Consider the following 25,653-nt stretch of genomic DNA (forward strand, 5'->3'; position numbering starts at 1 on the left):
AAACAATCGCTCAGCGTGGGAACTTTTGGTTTGGGAAAGTATCCGTTAAAAGTCTCCATGGCACGTATCACTTCGTTGTCTTGTTGGTAATAGTAAAAATGCATGACAGTCCGCATTGTAATGGTCTAACAGGTGTTTTTCATTTTGTTTCTCACATTAAACAGACATTTGAGAACGGAATTGCTTACAGTTGTACCTATGATGCACAGACACACTAAAGCTGTACAGTGTAGTTTAATTAGTCAGTTTCAATTATTTGCAGATGTATTCCCTATTATTTACAAATCGAAAGATGTAACATTTGAAATTAATGTGGCAGAGCAGAGTTCTTGTGGGAGTCTTCTCCTTCAGTCTTTTTGCCTCCTAGGCCTCGTTTCTCATTACATGGGATTTACCCAGTGCCAACTTCACATGAGATGGCTGCTGTCATGTGGTTCTGAAGACAGATATCGCTATGCCGATATCGCGCTGTCCATGGTCCTGAAATATACCATCTCGGCTATTTGCATATGTACGACCGTCTAAACTTGACCCCACACACATACACACACATTAATGCTAATCTCTCAGACACTTTTGAACATTGCACAACCTGCAACAAGACACTGAAAGAGCATTTTATTCCAAGTGTGGTTGTGTTTGAATAAAGACCTGAAGAATGAAATCAATGTGTGGATGTTGATTGGACTATGTATATGTGCTTTGCAGAAGCCATTTTTTTTGCATTCCCTGTATCGTGTACTTTACTGGAGTATGATCAGATTGCTTTGTTTATACCAGATTGAAGATTTCGTCTGAGAAACTATTCCGATTTTAGCATGATAACATTTTTTTTTTAAACAAGGCAATGTTTATATGACCCCCTTTCAAAGAGTCGCTCATTAATCACTTTCTTGCAGATATTCAGTGCCTTCAGAAAGTTTTCATACCCCTTAACTTATTCCTCATTTTGTTTTCTTACAGACTGAATTCCAATTGGGTTAAATTATAGTTTTGTCATCTCCCCCAGCAACAGACAATAACCCATAGTGACAAAGTGAAAATGTTTTACATTTTTTTCTCAAATGTATTGAAAATGAAATACATAAGTATTCACAATACATTTTAGAATCACCTTTAGCAGCGATTAAAAGCTGTGAGTCTTTCTGGGTAAGTCTCCAAGAGCTTTGCACCCCTGGATTTTACCATATTTATAATATCTACAGTACCAGTCAAAAGTCTGGACACCTACTCATTTAATGGTTTTTCTTATTTTATATTTTTTTACATTTTAGAATAATAGCGAAGACATCAAAAACTATGACATAGCACAATTGTAAGCAAAAAAGTAGCCATCCTTTTCCTTGACCACTTTGCACACTCTTGGCATTCTCTCAAACCTTTTCATGAGTTAGTCATCTGGAATGCATTTCAATTAGCAGGTGTACCTTCTTAAAAGTTAACTTGTGGAATTTCTTTCCTTCTTAAAGCGTTTGAGCCAATAGGTTGTGTTGTGACAAGGTAGGGATGGTTTACAGAAGATAGCCCTATTTGGTAAAAGACCAAGTCCATTTTATGCCAAGAACATCTCAAATAAGCAAAGAGAAACAACAGTCCAACGTTACTTAAGACATGAAGGTGAGTCAATACGGAACATTTCAAGAACTTTGAAAGTTTCTTCTAGTGCAGTCGCAAAAACCATGAAGAGCTCTGATGAAACTGGCTCTCATGAGGAAGACCCAGAGTTATCTCTGCTGCAGAGGATGAGTTCAGTAGAGTGAACTGCACCTCAAATAAATGCTTCACAGAGTTCAAGAAACACACATCTCAACATGCACTGTTCATAGGAGACTGTGTGAATCAGGCCTTCATGGTCGAATTGCTCCATTAAAACCACTACTAAAGGACGGACACCAATAATAAGAAGAGACTAGTTTGGGCCAAGAAACACAAGCAATGGACCTTAGACTGGTGGAAATCTGTCATTTGGTCTGATGAGTACAAATTTGAGATTGTTGCCTTTCAATGTGTGTGTAAAGAATCCAGGGTGTTAAGTTGTGTCACGACTTCCGCCGAAGTTGGTGCCTCTCCTTGTTCGGAGGTCGTTGTCACCGGCTTTCTAGCCGCCACCGATCTACGTTTATTTTTCCATTTAGTTTTGTCTTGATTGTACACACCTGGTTCCCATTATGTTTTGTGCGTGATTGTTCCTTGTTGAGTGTTAGTCTTCTGTGTCATTGTGTGTTTTTCCCTGCGTGGAATTTATGATTGTTTATTTTTCGAGTAAAGTACGTTATTTTACTCAGTTCTGTGTCCTGCTCCTGACTCCGTCCTCACCTCTGCACACTGACACTTGACAAGTTGGGTCTACTCATCATTATAAAACTATTTGTTGATTGGTTTAAAATCCGTCAGAAGCTGCTATCAATTCATGGTGGCTCTGAATAAGTCTTGACGGAGACAGAGCTTGTTTTGCCAAGGAAAGTGAACAGGACTGAGGGAAAGTAAAATGGAAAATACATGGAAAGGAACATGGAAGAACCTCAAAGAACATTGCATTTTCAAGATCATGTAACATAACATCAAAATGCATCTTATATTCCTGACCTTACAGAAAACCACATGATATCAACTTACATTTTATGCAAAACCACGTGAAAACATGTTTTGGAACACAACGTGATCACATTTTCACATGTGTAGTTTAATGTAATCACATTATCTTCCCATAAGATTTCATGAAAACATGTTTTTGGAACACTTTGCGTGTTCACTTGTGAAATTCATGTGGTTTTTGCGTAAACGCACTGCAGTTCTTTAGCGGAAGAACCCCAAAGAACATTGCATTTTCAAGATCATGTAACATCAAAATGCATCTTATATTCCTGCCCTTACATAAAAACCACATGTAACCAACTTACATTTTATGCGAGCACAAATTACATTTTGGAACACAACGTGATCACATTTTCACATTTGTAGTTCACATAAGATGACATTAAAACGTAAACGCCCTGCAGTTCCACACAAGGTTCTTAATAATGCTTTAAAATGCACATGTATGATTGTGCATGTGTGATGGGTTGAAAACAAAGTCACTGAAAACAGACACCCATTTATTATTTATCCCCCCCTCTAATTGTTTATATATTTGTCCGAATGAATCTAAATGGTATTTTCTACATACTTTCGCGTCAGCAGTCCATCGGGGCCAATTGATGGAGCTGTTGCACTGTTGTAGCAGGAGAAACAGCAAGTTATGACCAAGCACTCACCATTCTGCAGAATAAGGACCAGAACTTTACAGAGGTAAACTGTGTCTGTTCTTTTACAATTACAGGTATGTAACATAACTTCAAAAGTTCAAATGTATAATAACATGCTATTTAACAACTTTGTCCAGATATAACGTTAGGAAAGGTTTTGTCTTGGCTTTGTGTCGAACTGAGTGAGAGAAGGTGATTTACATTGAGTGAGTTGATGCTAGCTGAGGTACCATAAAATGATTTACAAGTCACAGAGACTGTTTACTGAGTAGCTTACTTGAACTGGATTTTGTCTAGGAGATTTTTTTATCAAGAATCCATTTGTTACGGATTTCTGAGTTGGTTTTACATGTTATTGGTTGTTTTGTGTAAAATTGTGCTCACTAGCTGGTAAACTGGGGAGGCAGGGTAGCCTAGTGGTTAGAGCATTGCACTAGTAAACGGAAGGTTATAAGTTCAAATCCCCGAGCTGACAAGGTACAAATCTGTCGTCATTGAAAATAAGAATTTCTTCTTAACTGACTTGCCTCGTTAAATAAAGGTAAAGAAATAAAAAAACTGTCCGAGCACACTCAGTCTGGTGGACTTTAAGTGCATACAGTGAGAGAGATGATTTTCTGGAGGTGCCACTATGCTGAATGTACTGTTGTCACTTTTCTACAGAGATAGCGGTATATAGAAAACATTCTGTTATTTATGGTTTCATATATAGGTGTTTCTATTGTATGAATGTGAAATACATTGTGGTTTTCATGTGAAACCGTACACTAAGAAAGGTTTATTTGTGGACCATTTTTGAATTCTGCTGTAGGTAAAGTGCATTTATGTTGTGTAATTTAAAGTGTGCACATGTTTGATGTGAATTTTTTCAAAGTACTAACAAGAAGATAGACAATTGAACAAGAGAAAAAAAACATTCTTCAGAATAAAGAAAGCGCCAGAACTTTGCAGACTAAACTTGTGTCCGTTCTTTTTACTATTGCAGGCCACCTCAGCTACACATGTACTCTGTCTGCACACGCATCCACGCATGCACATACACACGGACAAACACACACTAATGTTCTCTCTCTTGTGATTGTCAGCAGTTCATCGTGGCCCTGTCGTTCGCCTCCTTCACCAAAGCTCTGTCAGGGACCTACATGAAGAGTTCCAGCTCTCTCATCGGACTCATAGACGGCAGCTTTGAGATGGGTATCAACAATAACATTGAGTTGCTTGAGAATTCATGTAGTAAAAACCAGATACAGACTACGGTATGATCCATTTTTTTGTGGTTCAATCAGAGTCTGCTCTCAATACTGTCCAGTGTTATTGTTGTTCCTATTAATTGATTGACTGGCATTTGTCCATGACTCTACTGTCAAACCCCTAACATTGTTTTACTCGATGCTATGTTGTTGCAGCCCAGTATCCAAACTGATATGCCATTCTTAGTGTAAAAAATAACAGTGTTTATAATTTGATCTTCCTGACTACTGCTGTTCCTGGCTGTGGTCAGCCATTTTGGGGGGAAGCTGCACCGGCCCAGGTTCATTGCTATGGGCTGTTTTCTCATGGCTGTAGGATCCTTCCTCACACGCCTGCCACACTTCATCATGGGACGTTAAAACAACTGAAATACTTGTCAAACTTGTACTTTTAGAGATACTCCAATGCGGAGGATAGTTTCACTTTAGAAATAAAGAAATGTATCCAGTTGTCGATTCATCTCAGTTAACTTATAACTAAAGTCTTGTGTAATTGGTCAGCTGCTTGGTTATGTTTTGGGGCCATACATGTTAAGAGAAGGGATTAAGAGATGCTATAACTGTGACATGGTAAGGTTGGACCCAGGTGCAGAGACGAGACCAGAAGATGAAGCAGTGGTTCCAACCAGTGTCTCCACCCCTCAAGGGCCCACTTAACTGCCAAAAGCTCCCAGTTGCCTTCCGCTGGTGAAACCCGCTTGGAGAGAAAGGTGCATGGGTGCAGTTTCTTGTCCTCTTCATTCCGCTGTGAAAGTACCGCACCAGCTCCGGTGTCCAAGGCGTCCACCTCTACCACAAAGGGGCAGGATAAACGAGGATGGGTACGGAGGTTAAACGTCCCTTGATCTCTATGAATGCCCTGTCAGCCCGGGCGGCAGGGTAGCCTAGTGGTTAGAGCGTTGGACTAGAAACCGAAAGGTTGCAAGTTCAAATCCCCGAGCTGACAAGGTGCAAAACTGTCGTTCTGGCAGTTAACCCACTGTTCTTAGGCCATCATTGAAAATAGGAATTTTTTCTTAACTGACTTGCCTAGGAAAATAAAGGTAAAAAAAAACCTGCTTGAGTGAGGTGGGGTAGGGCCGTAAGTGTTCCGCAGCAGTTTTTGGAGAAGATCAGGATGTCGTCGAGGTGAACAAAGACAAACCGGTTCAACATATCCCTAATAGAGTCATTGATCAATGCCTGAAAGACTGCCAGTGAGTTTGGCTGCTTGGCTGGGGAGTGGGACCCTGTGTGTTCAGACAAGGGCATCACCTACACATTGCCCTGCCTCGCAGGCTGCTCCAGCATTACAGGTTATGGCAAGAACACTGTACCAATTGTAAACGGTTTTCTTTACTTGAAGGAGAGGCGGACCAAAACGCACACGTGGTTATATTGATTCATGTTTAATAAAAAAAAAGATAAACACGAACACTCCAAAACAATAAACGTGGAAAACCAAAAACAGCCCTATCTGGTGCAGGTACAGAGACAGGAACAATCACCCACAAACACACAGTGAAACCCAGGCTACCTAAGTATGATGCTCAATCAGAGACAACTAATGACACCTGCCTCTGATTGAGAACCATACTAGGCCGAAACATTGAAATACCCAAATCATAGAAAAACAAACAGACTGCCCACCCCAACCCATGCCCTGACCATACTAAATAATGACAAAACAAAGGAAATAAAGGTCAGAACGTGACACCAATACTATTAATGTACTGAGTGTACAACACATTCACAGTGATGATGGCCCATGTTTACTCCAATGGCTCCCACAGTTGTGGACCATTCTTGATACACACAGGAAACTGTTGAGCATAAACAACCCAGCAGCGTTGCAGTTCTTGACACAAACTGGTACCCCTGGCACCTACTACCATGCCCCGTTGAAAGGCACGCTGTTTCCACCCAGCTTGAAACCGGGGACCTTTTGCCTGTTAAGCGAACTTGATAACCACTACACTACAGAAACTACTGCTAGAAAGTACAGCAAGGAGTAAACCAAATTTTACTGATATTCATTGCATAAATTCAAAACATTTCCAAAATATGGCATTTATGACAAAAATATTTCTCTGTTGCAAATATAATAATTTTTGCTTGTGTCAATGAGAGCTGTTTCCACCCAGCTTGAAACCTGGTGACCTTTCGCCTGTTAGCGAACTTGATAACCACTACCATACCAAAACTGCTTCTTGAATTGTAATCAAGGAGTAAACCAAATTTTACTGATATTCATTGCATAAATTCAAAACATTTCCAAAATATGGCATTTATGACAAAAATATTTCTCTGTTGCAAATATAATAATTTTTGCTTGTGTCAATGAGAGCTGTTTCCACCCAGCTTGAAACCTGGTGACCTTTCGCCTGTTAGCGAACTTGATAACCACTACCATACCAAAACTGCTTCTTGAATTGTAATCAAGGAGTAAACCAAATTTTACAGATATTCATTGCATAAAGTTACATTTCCAAAATTAGGCATTTATGAAAAATATTTCTCCATTACAAATATCATAACATTTGCATGTGTCAATCACCATTGTTTCTGCCCAGTTTCGAACCAGAGACCTTTAGCATTTTAAGTGACAGTGCAAACCAAGACACTACAGAAACTGCTGCTTGAATTGTAATCAAGGAGTAAACAAAATTTTACAGATATTCATTGCATAAAGTCAAATTTCCAAAATATGGCATACCTTAAGGGATTAAGGGAACATTTTGACATTTGCTGTATGGTTAGTGAGAAAGTCCATATTGCAAATGTACGGTCCCTTACTAGATGTCCGAAAACGTTTCTGAAATTCGTGGACGGCGTCGGGCCGACCGGCAGGGCCGGACCAACCGGGAAGTTATCAAACGAACTTTCTCGGACATTCGGTTTCTGTTTTATAAAATAATACATTTTTGGTCTTTTTTTCGGCTGTCCCGGGTAAATCCCACAAGAGGGCATAAGCAATCATATTGAAACGGTACAAAACATCACGAATCACGACGTGGCCTTATCTCCAAAACGGAAAATATTTAGAAGCCGAAACTTGGTGAGCGTAGGTTTGGCATAATGGGCAGTTGGCCCCGAACAAGATGGCGTCTAGGCCTCCACGGTTTTTGAGTTATGGACATTGTGCTGCGATTAAAGGTCCAAAATGAAAATAGAGAAATAATTTTTCCGCTTCACGTCAAAGTCAAGGAGCCTCCGGTGACAATAAAGAACCAGCCATTTATCTATCGTCATTTAAGAGAAATCGTACAATGACAAATTGGTGATTACAGATCCAGTTGCAGGGTGTTCATACAAATCTTTTTAAAGTGTGCTGCAGAGCTCTGCGAGATTTTCTGAAAAAACACACACTCACTAAACCCTCCGTAAATAACTCAGTTCTTAACGTAAAGACTTAAAACTCAGGATTCTGTAAAGGCATACCCCAATCAGGATATGAGTGTATTTATAGCTTCCTGTGCCAACCCGAAGTGCCTTAAATGGTGTCATAGTGGATATTTCCAAGGGTTAAAAAGGTCAGATCTTTTCAAAACTTCATATGTGTGATTAGGCAACCCCCATAAACTGTAAGTCAGTCATTTCTCCCAACAGATGTCAAAGAAAAGCTCTCTCGCACACACACACACAAACAGCAAGGATGGAGTGACAAAGTGCGGTGCTTAAAGACACAGAGAGCAGGCAATGACATTACCATAAAATATCCCACTTGACCGAAGCTCGCACGGTCAAGTAATTATCTTTTTGTTTTCTCATGATTTGGTTGGGTCTAATTGTGCTGCTGTCCTGGACCAGGACCAGCTTGCTTAGGGGACTCTTCTCCAGGTTCATCTCTCTGTAGGTGATGGCTTTGTTGTGGAAGGTTTGGGAATCGCTTCCTTTTAGGTGGTTATAGTATTTAACGGCTCTTTTCTGGATTTTGATAATTAGTGGGTATCGGCCTAATTCTGCTCTGCATGCATTATTTGGTGTTCTACATTGTACACGGAGGATATTTTTGCAGAATTCTGCGTGCAGAGTCTCAATTTGGTGTTTGTCCCATTTTGTGAAGTCTTGGTTGGTGAGCGGACCCCAGACCTCACAACCATAAAGGGCAATGGGCTCTATGACTGATTCAAGTATTTATAGCCAAATCCTAATTGGTATGTTGAAATTTATGTTCCTTTTGATGGCATAGAATGCCCTTCTTGCCTTGTCTCTCAGATCGTTCACAGCTTTGTGGAAGTTACCTGTGGCGCTGATGTTTAGGCCAAGGTATGTATAGTTTTTTGTGTGCTCTAGGGCAACAGTGTCTAGATGGATTTTGTATTCCTGGTGACTGGACCTTTTTTGGAACAACATTATTTTGGTCTTACTGAGATTTACTGTCAGGGCCCAGGTCTGACAGAATCTGTGCATAAGATCTAGGTGCTGCTGTAAGCCCTCCTTGGTTGGTGACAGAAGTACCAGATCATCAGCAAACAGCAGACATTTGACTTCGGATTCTAGTAGGGTGAGGTCGGGTGCTGCAGACTTTTCTAGTGCCCACGCCAATTCGTTGATATATATGTTGAAGAGGGTGGGGCTTAAGCTGCATCCCTGTCTAACCCCACGACTCTGTGTGAAGAAATTTGTGTTTTTTGCCAATTTTAACCGCACACTTGTTGTTTGTGTACATGGATTTTATGATGTCGTATGTTTTACCCCCAACACCACTTTCCATCAGTTTGTATAGCAGACCCTCATGGCAAATTGAGTCGAAGGCTTTTTTGAAATCAATAAAGCATGAGAAGACTTTGCCTTTGTTTTGGTTTGTTTGGTTGTCAATTAGGGTGTGTAGGGTGAATACATGGTCTGTTGTACGGTCATTTGGTAAAAAGCCAATTTGACATTTGCTCAGTACATTGTTTTTATTGAGGAAGTGTACGAGTCTGCTGTTAATGATAATGCAGAGGATTTTCCCAAGGTTACTGTTGACGCATATTCCACGGTAGTTATTGGGGTCAAATTTGTCTCCATTTTTGTGGATTGGGGTGATCAGTCCTTGGTTCCATATATTGGGGAAGATGCCAGAGCTAAGGATGATGTTAAAGAGTTTTAGTATAGCCAATTGGAATTTGTTGTCTGTATATTTGATCATTTCATTGAGGATACCATCAACACCACAGGCCTTTTTGGGTTGGAGGGTTTTTATTTTGTCCTGTAACTCATTCAATGTAATTGGAGAATCCAGTGGGTTCTGGTAGTCTTTAATAGTTGATTCTAAGATCTGTATTTGATCATGTATATGTTTTTGCTCTTTATTCTTTGTTATAGAGCCAAAAAGATTGGAGAAGTGGTTTACCCATACATCTCCATTTTGGATAGATAATTCTTCGTGTTGTTGTTTGTTTAGTGTTTTCCAATTTTCCCAGAAGTGGTTAGAGTCTATGGATTCTTCAATTACATTGAGCTGATTTCGGACATGCTGTTCCTTCTTTTTCCGTAGTGTATTTCTGTATTGTTTTAGTGATTCACCATAGTGAAGGCGTAGACTCAGGTTTTCCGGGTCTCTATGTTTTTGGTTGGACAAGTTTCTCAATTTCTTTCTTAGATTCTTCATTCTGCATTCTTCATCAAACCATTTGTCATTGTTGTTAATTTTCTTCGGTTTTCTATTTGAGATTTTTAGATTTAATAGGGAAGCTGAAAGGTCAAATATACTGTTAAGATTTTCTACTGCCAAGTTTACACCTTCACTGTTACAGTGGAACGTTTTACCCAGGAAATTGTCTAAAGGGGATTGAATTTGTTGTTGCCTAATTGTTTTTTGGTAGGTTTCCAAACTGCATTCCTTCCATCTATAGCATTTCTTAATGTTACTCAGTTCCTTTGGCTTTGATGCCTCATGATTGAGTATTGCTCTGTTTAAGTAGACTGTGATTTTGCTGTGGTCTGATAGGGGTGTCAGTGGGCTGACTGTGAACGCTCTGAGAGACTCTGGGTTGAGGTCAGTGATAAAGTAGTCTACAGTACTACTGCCAAGAGATGAGCTATAGGTGTACCTGCCATTGACTATGTACATACCCAGTGTGCGACAGAGCTGCAGGAGTTGTGACCCGTTTTTGTTGGTTATGTTGTCATAGTTGTGCCTAGGGGGGCATATGTGGGAGGGAATGCTGTCACCTCCAGGCAGGTGTTTGTCAGGTTCTTGTCCGGTTCTGGCATTTAGGTCGCCACAGACTAGTGCATGTCCCTGGGCCTGGAAATGATTGATTTCCCCCTCCAGGATGGAGAAGCTGTCTTCATTAAAATATGGCCCGTCATTGGACACTGTGCTATTTAACCTCCAAACGAGCCTCAATGCCATACAACACTCCTTCCGTGGCCTCCAACTGCTCTTAAACGCTAGTAAAACCAAATGCATGCTTTTCAACCAATCGCTGCCTGCACCCGCATGCCCGACTAGCATCACCACACTGGATGGTTCCGACCTTGAATATGTGGACACCTATAAGTACCTAGGTGTCTGGCTAGACTGCAAACTCTCCTTCCAGACCCATATCAAACATCTCCAATCGAAAATCAAATCAAGAGTCGGCTTTCTATTCCGTAACAAAGCCTCCTTCACTCACGCTGCCAAGCTTACCCTAGTAAAACTGACTATCCTACCGATCCTCGACTTCGGCGATGTCATCTACAAAATTGCTTCCAACACTCTTCTCAGCAAACTGGATGCAGTTTATCACAGTGCCATCCGTTTTGTCACTAAAGCACCTTATACTACCCACCACTGCGACTTGTATGCTCTAGTCGGCTGGCCCTCGCTACATATTCGTCGCAAGACCCACTGGCTCCAGGTCGTCTACAAGGCCATGCTAGGTAAAGCTCCGCCTTATCTCAGTTCACTGGTCACGATGGCAACACCCATCCGTAGCACGCGCTCCAGCAGGTGTATCTCACTGATCATCCCTAAAGCCAACACCTCATTCGCCGCCTTTCGTTCCAATACTCTGCTGCCTGTGACTGGAACGTATTGCAAAAATCGCTGAAGTTGGAGACCTTTATCTCCCTCACCAACTTCAAACATCAGCTATCTGAGCAGCTAACCGATCGCTGCAGCTGTACATAATCTATTGGTAAATAGCCCACCCATTTTCACCTACCTCATCCCCACAGTTTTCATTTATTTACTTTTCTGCTCTTTTGCACACCAATATCTCTACCTGTACATGATCATTTATCAATCCAGTGTTAATCTGCAATATTGTAATTATTTGCCTACCCCCTCATGCCTTTTGCACACATTGTATATAGACTCCCCTTTTTTTTCTACTGTGTTATTGACTTGTTAATTGTTTACTCCATGTGTAACTCTGTGTTGTCTGTTCACACTGCTATGCTTTATCTTGGCCAGGTCGCAGTTGTAAATGAGAACTTGTTCTCAACTAGCCTACCTGGTTAAATAAAGGTGAAATAAAAATAAAAATAAAAACATAAATGGGGATTCTAGTGGGGGGATATAGGTAGCAAACAGGAGGACATTTTTCTCTGTTAGGATAATTTCCTTTTCAATTTCTAGCCAAATGTAGAATGTTCCTGTTTTGATTAATTTAATGGAGTGAGTCTGCTCTATACTAAATTAGCATACCCCCTGAGTCCCTTCCCTGTTTCACACCTGGTAGTTTGGTGGATGGGACTACCAGCTCTCTGTAACCTAGAGGGCAACCAGTGGGTCTGTCTCCTCTATACCAGGTTTCTTGCAGGATGACAATGTCTGTATTACCGATTTCTTTGGTGAAGTCTGGGTTTCTGCTCTTCAGGCCAAAGGCAGATGATTCCAGGATGATATAGTGAAGGCTTTTTGTTCCATAGTGTTCAATGTTGTTTGGCCTCAGGCCAGTAAGTGTGAGCAGAGCCTGCTGAGCATCTGGTACATGCCATTGGCTTGGGCGAGTGTGAGAGTGGGGGTTGGGACTGTTTTCCCACTCACTACCTGGGCGTATGTGTGGCTTCCATGTTGAGACCCTCTTTGCGGGGGTGGGGTGCATGGGGTGGGCAGGAGTGGCATAGGTCTGATCTGATGGGGTCTAAATGGGGTGTGGGCATGGTTGACATGGGGGAGTGGATGTGTCTGGGTGTAATTCCTCTTGGCGTGGGTTCTCTATGTGTAGGTCCAGGGGGGGTCCTGCAGGTCTGGGAGGGTGTCTCGCTGGTCTGGGTGGGGTGTCTATTGATCTGTTGCTCCTGTGTGAAGTGTTGTCTCTGTCTCTCTCTGTCTCTGACCTTCTTGTTATCCACAGCCCTCGAAAACTCGGAAGAGTGGGTTCCGGGAGCACCCGCGGGAACCCGGCCTAGAGTGCACAGAGTGTGTCTCGGGCCCCGACCTCTGACTTCCATACGACTCTGGTTTCTCTTCATTACGCACAAGCCTTTCGCCTTTTACTAAAGACTTCCGTGGAGAGGAATACTTACGAGTTCAACGTATTTTTGGAGGGGCTTTGCTTCTTGCAGAGCCCGGTATCTTGTTTCAAGAGAAATTGACAGAGGTGGGCCAGGATAGTGACTTAAAGACGCATTAGCGACTTTTTCCAAAAAACAGCTGTCTGTCGCCGGGGGGGAAACAGTCGGTGGGTGGGTGGGTGGGTGGGTGAGTGAGTGGGTGGGGAGGGAGGAGACGGCTTTTGCAAACCCGCTGAGGTCTGTCGAGACCCTCGGGGGCACGGCGGTTGCAGGGTTCCATTTGTGGGTTATTGCTTCTCTGCCTTTTGGCTCAGATCAAGCTTGGTACTGAGGTGCCCCAGAGCCCGCTGAGTCAAAAGGTCGAAGTCGGAGAGCGGTAAGTTTTTTTTGATTTTCGGCCATTTTGGGGTTTCTTTCCTGGATAATTATTTTCTAGGAAGAAAGCGTGAATGGAGAAGAGAGCTCCAATCTCCTTGTGGAGATGGAGCAAAAGAATGGAAAAAAGCCAATTCCTGTAATTGGGCTTGCAAACACAGTGCAATTCACGTGGAAGGATAAGGAGACTGAGCATTATGGACGGGAAACGTTTGGAAGGACCATCCTTATCGGGATACTTAAGTTGACAGTGAAGGATGTTTTTTGCCTTCAAGGCAACTCATTAGAGGGCACTTTTGATGTGATGTTACACACTGAAGAAAAACATGATGAGATCTTGCGAAGGGCAAGAGCGGTGGGAGTTACGAAGCCGATGGGAAACTACGAAGTGACAAGCCTGGAAAGGAGCAACTATAGGATTGTCACGGTTAACATGTATAATCCTTATGTTAGAGATGAGGAAGTGAGGGCCTTCCTGAGGAGGTACATGAATAGTGTCTCCTCAGCAAGGCTCCTCAAAGATTCAATGGGCTTTTGGAACGGAAGGAGGGCGTTTCAAGCCCTCCTTAGGGAGGACCCGAACGGGCTGGGCGGCTACCTTCATCCTCCGGCTATGTTCTCCCTGGGGGCTGACAGCAGGACATTATATTATGCACGTCAGCATCCATTTTGCAGACGCTGTATGGCCTATGGACACATCCTGGCCTCGTGCAGCACTAGAAAGTGTATGTTTTGTGGATCTGGGGAGCACGAGGCCAAGGACTGCGACGAGCCGAAGGCTTGCCACGGGTGTGGTTCCACTCAGCACCTGTGGCGTGATTGCCTGGCTCGTCAGAGGTCATACGCGTCTGCAGTTGGAGGGGGAGCAGGAGCGGGGGATGGGGGAAGAAGAGGGGGGACGGAGGGCCATTTCGAGCGTAGAGAGCTGGCCCGGAGGGCAAGAAGAAAGAAGAGGAGAAAGGAGTGACAGCGGAAGGAGAAAGGAAGAGAGGAGATGCGGGAGTAGAAGGAAAGAAGAAGGAAGCCAAGGGAGTGGAAGATCAACGGAGGGAGTGGTGGGGGTGGGGGATGGGGTGCCTGTGGAAGGACCTGTGGGGGGGGAGGGGGTGCCTGTGGAAGGACCTGTGGGGAGGGAGAGGGTGCCTGTGGCAGGACCTGTGGGGGGAGGGGTGCCTGTGGCAGGACCTGTGGCGGGGGGGGTGAGGGAGTGGGGAGATAGTATGTCAAGTTTCCTGGTAGAAGAGATGAGGGAAATGGTGGAGGAGCTAACGGGGAAGAGGGGTGGTGTCTCCCCGCTACCTCCTACACGGAAGATGAAGGGGGGCTCGGTAGGTGGGGAGGGGGGAGTAGATGGGGAGGGGGGAGCCAAGAGAGGGATGGGGTAGGGTAACGTCTTTTTGAACTCTCTCTTCTCCTCAGCCCCTGGTCTGCTAGTGGAGAGTGAGAGCCAGGGGATTGATCAGGGCTGCTTGTCTGGGGGGGAATCCCAGCTCCTGTTTGAGGAGATGGGGTCCCCTACTCTCAGACAGGCAGCCTGCAGGGAGAGTGTTGGTGGAGGACCCAGGATGCAGGACACTCCAAGACCTAACACCTTGCCTGCATCCTGTGTCGGAGAGATGGGGGCGACGTCAGGAGAGGAGAGGACGTCCCCGCCGGTGGAGAAGGACCAGGGGAGCATCGGGTGAGTCTCCTGTTTTTTTCTTTGGGTTTTGGGTTTAATTGTTGGTTATTGTTAAATAAATATGTCTGTTTCTTTTCTTAGTTTAAATGTTAGAGGGTTAAGGGACTTTGTTAAAAGGAGGGCGGTATTTTGTTATTTAGAGGGTGGGTTTTGATTTCTGTTTTTTACAGGAGGTTCACCTGAGGGATGGTGGGGATGTGCATAGATATAGGAGGGAGTGGGATAAGGGGGAATCTTTTTGGGGCATAGGAGGGGTGCACTCAACAGGAGTAGGGATTTTGTGGGGGAATAGAGAGGTTAAGGTAGAGAGCACTTTTGTTATAATGCAGGGTAGAGTTATGGGGATAGATGTGAAGTATAGAGAAGTTAGATATAGGTTAATTGGGGTGTATGGACCACAGGTGGCGGCAGACAGGAGGGAGATGGTGGACTATCTGGCGCCCCTGTGTGTTACAAATAGGCACTTGGTGATAGGAGGGGATTGCACACTACTCCGGTAATGGTCGGTCCTACATGGCGCAACTCCAGAGGGGGTTGTGCGGAGGCTCGACTACATTTTTATATCCAGGTCTTTGGGTCAGTTGTCTGGGCGGGTGTTGCCTGTTTTCTTCTCGGATCACGACGGTGTGTTCCTGCAGGTGGGGTCGCCAGTCTGTCTCTTCAGTAGGGGGTACTGGAAGTTATATCGGGATATACTGGAGGAGCAGGCTTTCGTTGACGCATTTTTTTGTTTCTTTCGAAGGCTTGACGGCCTCCGGTCTATGTGCGAGGGGGTGTTAAGGTGAGAATTAGGGCTTTTATAATAGGGTATTGTAAAAGGAAAAAGAGGGAGGAAAGGAGGGAGGTGGATCATATCCAAAGGTTAATTGAACTTGAGTACGAGGCAGGCAACCTCGGCGTGTCGATTGACTGGGAGAGATCCGCAGCCCTAAAGGCGCAGCTCAGGGAGCTGCAGGAGCAGAAGGCTCGAGCTTTCCTAGAGCTTGCGCATAATGGCTTTCTAGAACATAATGAGACTTGTTCCGCTATGTTCTTTAACCTCTTACACTTATGGTGGCGCTATTTCATTTTTGGAAGAAAAACGTTCCCGTTTTAAACAAGATATTTTGTCACAAAAAGATGCTCGACTATGCATATAATTGCTACTGTTTGAAAGAAAACACTCTGACGTGTCCAGAAATACAAATATCTTCTCTGTGCGTGCCCTTTAACGTGAGCTTCAGGCAAAACCAAGATGACTTGGCATCCAGGAAATGACAAGGATTTTTGAGGCTCTGTCTTTCATGATCTCCTTATATGGCTGTGAACGCAAGAGGAATGAGTCTGCCCTTTCTGTCGTTTCCCCAAGGTGTCTGCAGCATTGTGACGTATTTGTAGGCAGATCGTTGGAAGATTGACCATAAGAGACCACATTTACCACGTGTCCGCCCGGTGTCCTGCGCCGAAATTGGTGCGCAAAAGTCACCTGCCAGTATTTTTCCATGGGGCACAGAGAGAGAAGCAAGCTTCCACGAACTGCATGTCAATGAAGAGATATGTGAAAAATCACCTTGAGGATTGATTCCAAACAACGTTTGCCATGTTTCGGTCGATATTATGTAGTTAATCCGGAAAAAGTTTCACGTTGTAGGTGACTGCATTTTCGGTTCGTTTCGGTAGCCAGGCGCAATGTAGAAAACGGAACGATTTCTCCTACACACAGACGCTTTCAGGAAACACTACACGCATTTGGTATGTGGCTGGGAGTCTCCTCATTGAAAACATCAGAAGCTCTTCAAAGGTAAATGATTTTATTTATTTGGTTATCTGGCTTTTGTGAAAATGTTGCGTGCTACATGCTACACAAAATGCTATGCTAGCTTTGCATACTCTTACACAAATTAGTCCATTTCTATGGTTCAAAAGCATATTTTGAAAATCTGAGATGACAGTGTTGTTAAGAAAAGGCTAAGCTTGAGAGCAAACGCATTATTTTAATTTTATTTGCGATTTTCAGAAATCGTTAACGTTGCGTTATGCTAATGAGCCTGAGGCTTAGTCACAATCCCGGATCCGGGATGGGGAGTTTCAAGAGGTTAAGTCGGTTAGGGCCAGGCAGAGTAGGAAGGTAATGCATGTCGTTAGGGGAGAAAATGGTAGTATAGTAAGTAAACCAGAGGAAATGGTCAGGGTGACAACTGAACATTTCAGAGGTTTATTTAAGGAAAGGGAAATAGATGTAGAGCAGGGATACGTGTTTTTAGAACACTTGTCCCGGCGGTTGCCGGAGGACATTAGAGACGCGATGGAGGCCCAGATCTCACTAGAAGAGGTTGAGAGCGTTCTTAGGAGGATGGGAAAAGGGAAGGTGCCTGGGATGGATGGGCTGCCGGCTGAGTTTTACCTCAAGTTTTGGGGTATACTTGGACCGATGGTCCTCAAAGTCTTGAAGGCCATCCTTGAGACGGGTGTCCCGGGGGGATCAATGGCTGTTGGTGTGCTGTCACTTCTTTATAAGAAGGGGGAAGCAACTGACCTTGGCAACTGGCGGCCGTTGACCATGCTGTGCGTAGATTACAAGCTGCTTGCAAAGGTCTTAGCGGACCGGTTGCGCACAGCACTTCCCTACGTCGTCCACGAGGATCAGACGTGCGGGGTAGAGGGACGTTCTATTAGATGGAATCTTCAGTTGATCAGGGACTCCATCACATGGGTTGAAGATAGAGGTCTGCCTTTAATGGTAGCAGCGCTTGATCAGGCGGAAGCCTTTGATCGCATGAATAGATCTTTTCTATTCAGGGTGTTAGGTAGATTAGGATTTGGGGAGAAGTATATAGGATGGATCCGTACATTATATGTCAGAGCGGGGTGTCGTGTTAGTGTAAACGGTCACTTGGGTGACGGTTTTGACCTCTCGTCTGGGGTCAAGCAAGGGTGCCCTCTCTCGGCACTCCTCTTTGTTCTGTACATGGAGCCTCTGGGGGCTGCCATTAGGGCAGACACGGGGGTGGAGGGCTTGTTGATGCTTGGAAGCGGTGGGCTGCGTGTTAAGATGACGCAGTACGCCGACGACACTTCCTTGCTGTTATGTTAGAACTCGAGCCTGACAAGGTCCCTTGCCATCATTGGGGATTTCACCCGAGCTTCGGGGGTAGTTCTGAACCATGCAAAGTCTTCCGTTAAGTTTTTCGGAAGATGGCGCGGTCAGACGGATGTGCCCTGGGGGTTATCTCTCTGTGAGCTGGCCCTGAGGATTCTTGGGGTCCATTTTGAGACCTCCGGCTCAGCGACGCTGAACTGGAACATGGGTATTGCAGTGGTACAGAGGAAGCTAGCAATGTGGAAGGCTAGGTCATTGTCTTTTGTAGGCAAGGTCCTGGTCCTCAAGGTGGATGTATTGCCATCTCTGTTGTATTTGGCATACATCTACCCATTGCCGGCTTGTCTGAGGAGGCCTCTAGTGAGGCTGGTGTTTCAGTTCATGTGGGGTGGCAGGTACGAGTGGGTCGCCAGGGCTCGCATGCTCTGTCCCATCGGGGAGGGAGGTAGGGGGGTACCAAACATCCCCCTCAAGCTGGACACAATGTTTGTGTCCTTTGTGTTGACAGAACTGGCTAATCCGGTGACACACCCGTCCGGTTACCTCCTGCGGATGTTCTTCTCCTACCAAGCGAGAAGCGTAATGGTGTGGTCTAACGCGGGTCCTCGGGCGGAACAGCTGCCGTGGCACTTTGGCCAAGTGGCTACGTGCGCACCCCGAGGTTGAAGTTGCCCAAGTAGGTTTAGACCACAGCCACCTGTACGAGGAGGTCAGACAGGCAGGGAGTCCGGCGCCTGTAGCGGGTATCTCGACGGTGGTCTGGGAGGGAGTGCAGGCGCGGGGCCTGGACAACAGGCTCAAGGACCTGAATTGGTTGGGCCTCCACAAGTGCTTGCCGGTACGATCCATCATGTACCGGCATAGCTTGGCGCGATCCCCCACCTGTCCAAGACCCACTTGTGGCAGGGAGGAGACTGTGCGCCATGTCTTTTGGGACTGTGCCTTTGCCGGAGTGGTATGGGCTAGGGCACGGGTGTTGTTAGGTAAGGTAAGAGGGGATTTTGTTATGACATGGGCAAGGCTAGAGAGAGGTGTAGGGAAAGCGAGAGGGACTGATAGGGATAGGTTTCTGCTCTGGCTTCTCATGAGTCTCTTTAAAAGGGGGCTGTGGGAAGCCAGGAAGAACATGGTCAAGACAGGGAGAGATTGGAAGGGATAGTGAGGAGGGTGGAAGGAGATGTAAGGGGGAGGATGAAGAGGAAGTGGAGGCAGCATGCGGTAAGGGAGAGGTGGAAAGGGGGATTAGGGCTGGTAGTGATTTAGTTTTTTTAAGGTAATAGATTAGGGACGGGGAGATAGGGAAAGGTATTGGTTAGGTATGACGGGGAGGGATGATGCTCCCCTGAGTTTTTGTTTTGGGGTTTTGTTTAACGGAAAAATAGCATTATTTAAGTTTGAATGAGTATTATTGTTTGTAATAAATTATTTTTCTAACAAAAAAAAATTATGTTCTCATCAGTTTAATGTATGCAAGGGACCTTGTCTGTCACGAGTCCTTGCAAAGAAGCAAGGAAGTGTCGTCGGCGTACTGCGTCACCTTGACGCGTAGTCCGCCGCTTCCAGGGATTAGCAAGCCCTCCACCCCTGTGTCTGCTCTAATGGCAGCCCCCAGAGGCTCCATGTACAGAATGAAGAGGAGAGCCGAGAGCGGGCACCCCTGCCTGACCCCTGACGAGAGGTCAAAAACGTCACCCATGTGACCGTTTACGCTAACCCGGCACCCCGCTCCGAAATATAAGGTACGGATCCATCCTATAAACTTCACCCCAAATCCTAATCTACCTAATACCCTGTAAAGAAAAGATCTATTCTCCCGATCAAAGGCTTTCGCCTGATCTAGCACTGCTACCATTAAAGGCAGCCCTCTATCTTCTACCCAAGCGATGGAGTCCCTGACCAACTGTAGGTTCCACCTGATAGAGCGGCCCTCTACCCCGCACGCCTGATCCTCATGAACGGCGTAGGGAAGGGCTGTGCGCAACCGATCCGCTAGGACCTTTGCAAGCAGCTTGTAGTCTACACACAGCATGGTCAATGGCCGCCAGTTGCCAAGGTCTGTGGCGTCCCCCTTCTTGTAAAGAAGTGACAGCACACCGACGGCCATTGATCCTCCCGGGACCCCCGTCTCGAGGATGGCCTTCAAGACTTCCACCGGTCCGAGTATCCCCCAAAACGTGAGGTAAAACTCGGCCGGCAGCCCATCCATCCCAGGTACCTTCCCTTTTCCCATCCTCCTGAGGGCGCTCTCAACCTCTTCAAGGGAGATCTGAGCCTCCATCGCTTCTCTAATGTCCTCTGGCAATTGCCGGGACAAGTGTTCTAAGAACACACTTACCTGCTCTACATCTACTTCCCTCTCCTTAAAGAAACCTTGGAAATGGTCAGTGGTCACTCTGACCATCTCCTCCGGCTCTCTAGCTACACTACCATTTTCTTCCATAACACCGTACATTACTTTGCTACTCTGTCTATCCCTAACCGATTTAAAGAACATAGCGGAACAAGTCTTGTTATGTTCTGAAAAACCACTATGCGCACGCTCCTGGAAAGCTCGAGCCTTCCGCTCCTGCAGCTCCCTGAGCTGCGCCTTCAGGGCAGTGGATCTCTCCCAGTCGACCGACCCGCCGAGGTTGCCTGCCTCGTACTCGAGCTCGAGCAACGTTTGGATATGATCCACCTCCCTCCTTTCCTCCCTTTTTCTCCTCTTGCAATATCCTATAATAAAGACCCTAATCCTTACCTTGACTAAATCCCACCACTCTAACACCCCCTCGCACATGGACCGGAGGCCTTCAAGCCCCCGAAACACAGCAATAAAGGCATTAACGAAAGCTTGCTCATCCAGCACATCCCAATCTAATTTCCAGTACCCCCTACCGAAGAGGCAGACTGGCGAACTCACCTGCAGGAGCACCCCGTCGTGATCTGAAAAGAAGACAGGCAACAGCCGTCCAGACAACTGACCCAAGGACCTAGATAGAAAAATATAGTCAAGCCTCCGCGCAACCCCCCTGGAGTACAAAGTACAAAAGAGATGGCAATACATCCACCTTTAGGACCAGGACCTTGCCCATAAAAGACAAAGACCTAGCCTTCCACATTGCCAGCTTCTTCTGTACCACTGCGATACCCATGTTCCAGTTCAGCGTCGCTGAGCCAGAGGTCTCAAAATGGACCCCGAGAATCCTCAGGGCCACCTCACAGAGAGATAACCCCCCGGGCACATCCGTTCTGCCGCGCCATCTTCCGAAATATTTAACGGAAGACTTTGCGTGGTTCAGAACCGCTCCCGACGCTCGGGTGAAGTCCCCAATAATGGCAAGGGACCTTGTCAGTCACGAGTCCTTGCAAAGCCTCTCTCTCCTGAAAGAAACCTCGGAAATGGTTAGTGGTCACTCTGACCATCTCCTCCGGCTCTCTAGCTACACTACCATCTTCTCCTCTAACTCCATTCATTACCTTCCTACTCTGCCTGGCCCTAACCGACTTAAAGAACATAGCGGAAAAAGTCTCATTATGTTCTAAAAAGCCAGTATGAGCACGCTCCAGGAAAGCTCGAGCATTCCGCTCCTGCAGCTCCCTGAGCTGCGCCTTCAGGGCTGAGAATCTCTCCCAGTCAATAGACCCGCCGAGGTTGTCTGCCTCGTACTCGAGTTCTATTAACCTTTGGATACGATCCCCCTCCCTCCCTCCCTTTTCTTCCTCTTACAATAACCTATTATAAAGGCCCTAATCCTTACCTTAACCAAATCCCACCACTCTAACACCCCCTCGCACATGGACCGGAGGCCATCAAGCCTCCGAAAGAAACCAAAAAAGGCATCAACGAAAGCCTGCTCCTCCAGCACATCCCGATCTAACTTCCAGTACCCCCTACCGAAGAGGCAGACTGGCGACCCCACCTGCAGGAACACGCCGTCGTGGTCCGAAAAGAACACAGGTAACAGGCGCCCAGACAACTGACCCAAAGACCTGGATACAAAAATGTAGTCGAGCCTCCGCGCAACCCCCCTGGAGTTGCGCCATGTAGGACCGGCCAATGTCGGAGTAGTGTGCAGGCCGCCATCAACCAGACCATGGCAAGCCATTAGCCCGGTGATAGCGCCTGCACTACTATCCCCAAATCTATGTTAAAATCACCTCCTATCACCAAGTGCCTATTTGTAACACACAGGGGCGTCAGACAGTCCACCATCTCCCTCCTGTCTGCCGCCACCTGCGGTCCATACACCACCACTAACCTATACCTACTATCCCTAAATGTCACATCCACCCCTAAAACCCTCCCCTGCATTACAACAAAAGTGCCCTCTACCTTCACCTCCCTATTCCCAAACAAAATCCCTACTCCTGTCGAGTGCACCCCTCCTATGCTCCAAAATGACTCTCCCTTATTCCACTCCCTCTTAAATCTAACAACATCCCCTCCATCCCTCAGGTGAACCTCCTGTACAAAACAAACATCAAAACCCACCCCCTCTAAAAAACTAAACACCGCCCTCCTCTTAACAAAATCCCTCAAACCCCTTACATTTAAACTAAACAATTTAATAGAACTATTCATTAATTATTTACAACAACAAAAACCTCAGTAAATAAACCCAAACCAAAAACAGGAGGCTCACCCGATGCTCCCCTGCTCCATCACATCCGGCGGGGACGCCTTCTCCACTCCTGACGTCCCCCCGTCCTCCTCCATTTCTCCAACCCAGGATGCAGGTATGGTGTTAGGCCTTGAAGTGTTCTGCATCCTGGGTTCTCCACCACCACCCTCCATTACTCCTTCCCTGAAAGCTTCCGGGCCGAGGCTAGGGGACCCCATCTCCTCAAAGAGGAGTTGAGAAACCCCAGCCAGACAGTCCCGAGCCCCTTCCAGGGATTCACTCTCCACCGTATCCTGAGGGGCAGAAGAAAAAAATGAATCCAGAGAAACTTTTCCCTCCCCCATCCCTCTCTTTGCTACCCCCTCATCAACTCTCCTCTTCCCGTCCCCCAGATCCATCCTCTTCTTCCCTCTCTTCCTCTGAGATGGCGGCAAAGGGGTGACCATGTCCTCCATCCCCTCCACCATCTCCCTCATTTGTTCCACCAGATCACTCCCCCACTCCTTCCTTCCATCTTCCCTATCTGCTCCCATCTTCTCTTCTCTCTTCTTTTCCTTCACCGTTCCGTCCTCCGCCTCCCTCTTCTTCGCTCCTTCCACCTCCTCTTCTCCTCTCTTCTCACTCACCACCTCCTTCTTTCCATCCTCTTTCCGTGCAGTCTTTACCCCTGTGCCATCACCGTCGTCCGTTCCCTTTCTTTCTCTTCTCCCCCCATCCCCCGTTCCCCCCGCTGCAGACGCGTACGACCTTTGACGAGTCGGGCAATCACGCCACAGGTGTACTGACGAGCCACACCCGTGGCAAACCTTGGGCTCGTCACATTCCTTGGCCTCGTGCTCTGCCGATCCACAGTACCTGCACTTTCTGGTGCTGCACGAGGCCAGGATATGGCCGTAGGCCATACAACGCCTGCAGAACGGAGGCTGACGGGCATAATACAGTGTCCCCCTGTCAGTCCCCAGGGAGAACATCGCTGGAGGATGGAGGTAGCCACCAAAACCCTTCGGGTCCTCCCTGAGTAGCACTTGGAACCCTCTCTTCCTGTTCCAGAATCCCAGGGAGTCCCTGAGGTGCCTCGCTGAGGAGACATTGTCAACATATCTCCCCAGAAAGACCCTCACCTCCTCGTCCTTCACATGTGGATTGTACATGGTGACGGTGATCACCCTGAAATTGTTTTTTCCCAGGCTGGTCACCTCGTAATGGCACAGGGGTCTCTCTTTTCCATCCTCTCGTGCCTTCTTCAGTATCTTGTCGTGCATCTCCTCCGTGTGCAGCGTCACGTCATAACCTCCCTCCATTGGATTCGATTGGAGGCATAGCACGTCCTTCACTTCCAAACTCAGGGTCCCCATTAAAATGGTTCTCCCGAAAGTCTCTCTTCCAAACTGCTCCATCTCTTTATTCCTCCAAGCGAATCTCACCGTGTTGGCTATCCCAATTCCTGGTACCATCTTGTTGGAAGAGTTGCGTGCCATTTCCACCCTGGACAATGACACGCTTCCCAATAAACAAAAAGCTCTCTTTCCAAAAAGAAGCCAAAAAGAATCGTGAAAAATCGGAAAACGCGATTCCCACCAAAAACAAACACGTACTCCCTCCTGCCTTCCTTCGACCTTCTGACTCAGCGGGCTTTGGGGCACCTCGGTACCAAGCTTGATCTGAGCCAAAAGGCCGAGAAGCGATAACCCACAAATGGAACCCTGCAAACGCCGGGCCCCCGGGGGCCTCGACAGACCTCAGCGGGTTTGCAAAAGCCGTCTCCAACCAACCCTCCCTGCCTTCTCACCCACCCACCCGGCGACAGACAGAAAGAAAGACAGGTGTTTTTTGGAGAAAGTCGCTAATGCGTCTTTAAGTCACTATCATGGCCCACCTCTGTCAATTTCTCTTGAAACAACATACCGGGCTCTGCAAGAAGCAAAGCCCCTCCAAAAATACGTTGAACTCGTGTAACTATTCCTCTCCACGGAAGTCTTTAGTAAAAAGCGAAAGGCTTGTGCGTAATGAAGAGAAACCAGAGTTGTATGGAAGCCAGAGGTCGGGGCCCGAGACACACTCTGTGCACTCTCGGCCGGGTTCCCGCGGGTGCTCCCGGAACCCACTCTTCCGAGTTTGAGGGCTGTGGATAAAAAGAGGGTCACAGACACAGAGACGACACAGAGAGAGACAGAGAGAGACACACACACACACACACACTATCCTGGCCCAATTTGTTTTTTAAACAAAAATGGCGAGAAACGGGGGACCCCATTGAAGAGCGCTTCGCCCTTCTTTCAGTTTGAATGTTTTTGTCCCTTCTCTTCTTCTGCTAGCTAGCTAGCAGCAAGCTGTTTACATAGCTTTGTGAGTTTGTATTTTTCCTTGACCAACGGGAGAAAAGTGTTGCACCGTTCCCGGAGGTACTGCAATACCGGGTCGATGCGTGGAGCGGACGGAGCAAGCCCCATTTCCGACTCCCTGTTCAAAAAATCAATTTAATATAAGGTCCCCCGACGGGGGACGTATCAGATATTAAACTGATAAGAACAGATTTATTTTTTAATTTTTTTTGAAAAAATAATTTATTATGTTCAAACATTCAAAAAACTTGGTATTTTAACGTAATAATCAAAGAAACACCAAAATAAAATCTCAGGGGAGCATCATTCCTCCCCGTCATACCTCACCAATACCTTTCCCTATCTCCCCGTCCCTAATCTATTCCCTTACAAAAACTAAATCACCATCAGCCCTAATCCCCCTTTCCACCTCTCCCGTGCCGCATGCTTCCCCCACTTTCTCTCCTCCCTCTTCATCCTCCCCCTTACATCTCCTTCCACCCTCCTCACTATCCCTTCCACCCCCCAATCTCTCCCTGTCTTGACCATGTTCTGCCTGGCTTCCCACAGCCCCTTTTTAAAGAGACTCATGAGAAGCCAGAGCAGAAACCTATCCCTATCAGTCCCTCTCGCTTTCCCTACACCTCTCTCTAATCTTGCCCACGTCAAAACAAAATCCCCTC

The 25,653-nt window shown here is 46.2% G+C and overlaps 3 non-coding genes across 3 annotated transcripts; 1 reads left to right on the plus strand and 2 right to left on the minus strand.

The window, feature by feature from the left end:
- The first annotated feature begins 12,848 nt into the window (after nucleotides 1-12,848).
- On the plus strand, nucleotides 12,849-12,965 carry LOC135506401 (U5 spliceosomal RNA). Its single transcript, XR_010450487.1, has one exon. It is a non-coding gene; the product is annotated as a U5 spliceosomal RNA (small nuclear RNA).
- An 11,591-nt stretch (nucleotides 12,966-24,556) lies between these two features.
- Nucleotides 24,557-24,675, minus strand: LOC135506412 (U5 spliceosomal RNA). The gene has a single exon (XR_010450498.1). It is a non-coding gene; the product is annotated as a U5 spliceosomal RNA (small nuclear RNA).
- Nucleotides 24,676-25,029: 354 nt separating this feature from the next.
- On the minus strand, nucleotides 25,030-25,213 carry LOC135506368 (U2 spliceosomal RNA). Its single transcript, XR_010450454.1, has one exon. It is a non-coding gene; the product is annotated as a U2 spliceosomal RNA (small nuclear RNA).
- Between the last annotated feature and the right edge of the window lie 440 nt (nucleotides 25,214-25,653).

Source organism: Oncorhynchus masou, chromosome 2 (assembly GCF_036934945.1).
Source record: "Oncorhynchus masou masou isolate Uvic2021 chromosome 2, UVic_Omas_1.1, whole genome shotgun sequence".
NCBI lineage: Eukaryota > Metazoa > Chordata > Actinopteri > Salmoniformes > Salmonidae > Oncorhynchus > Oncorhynchus masou.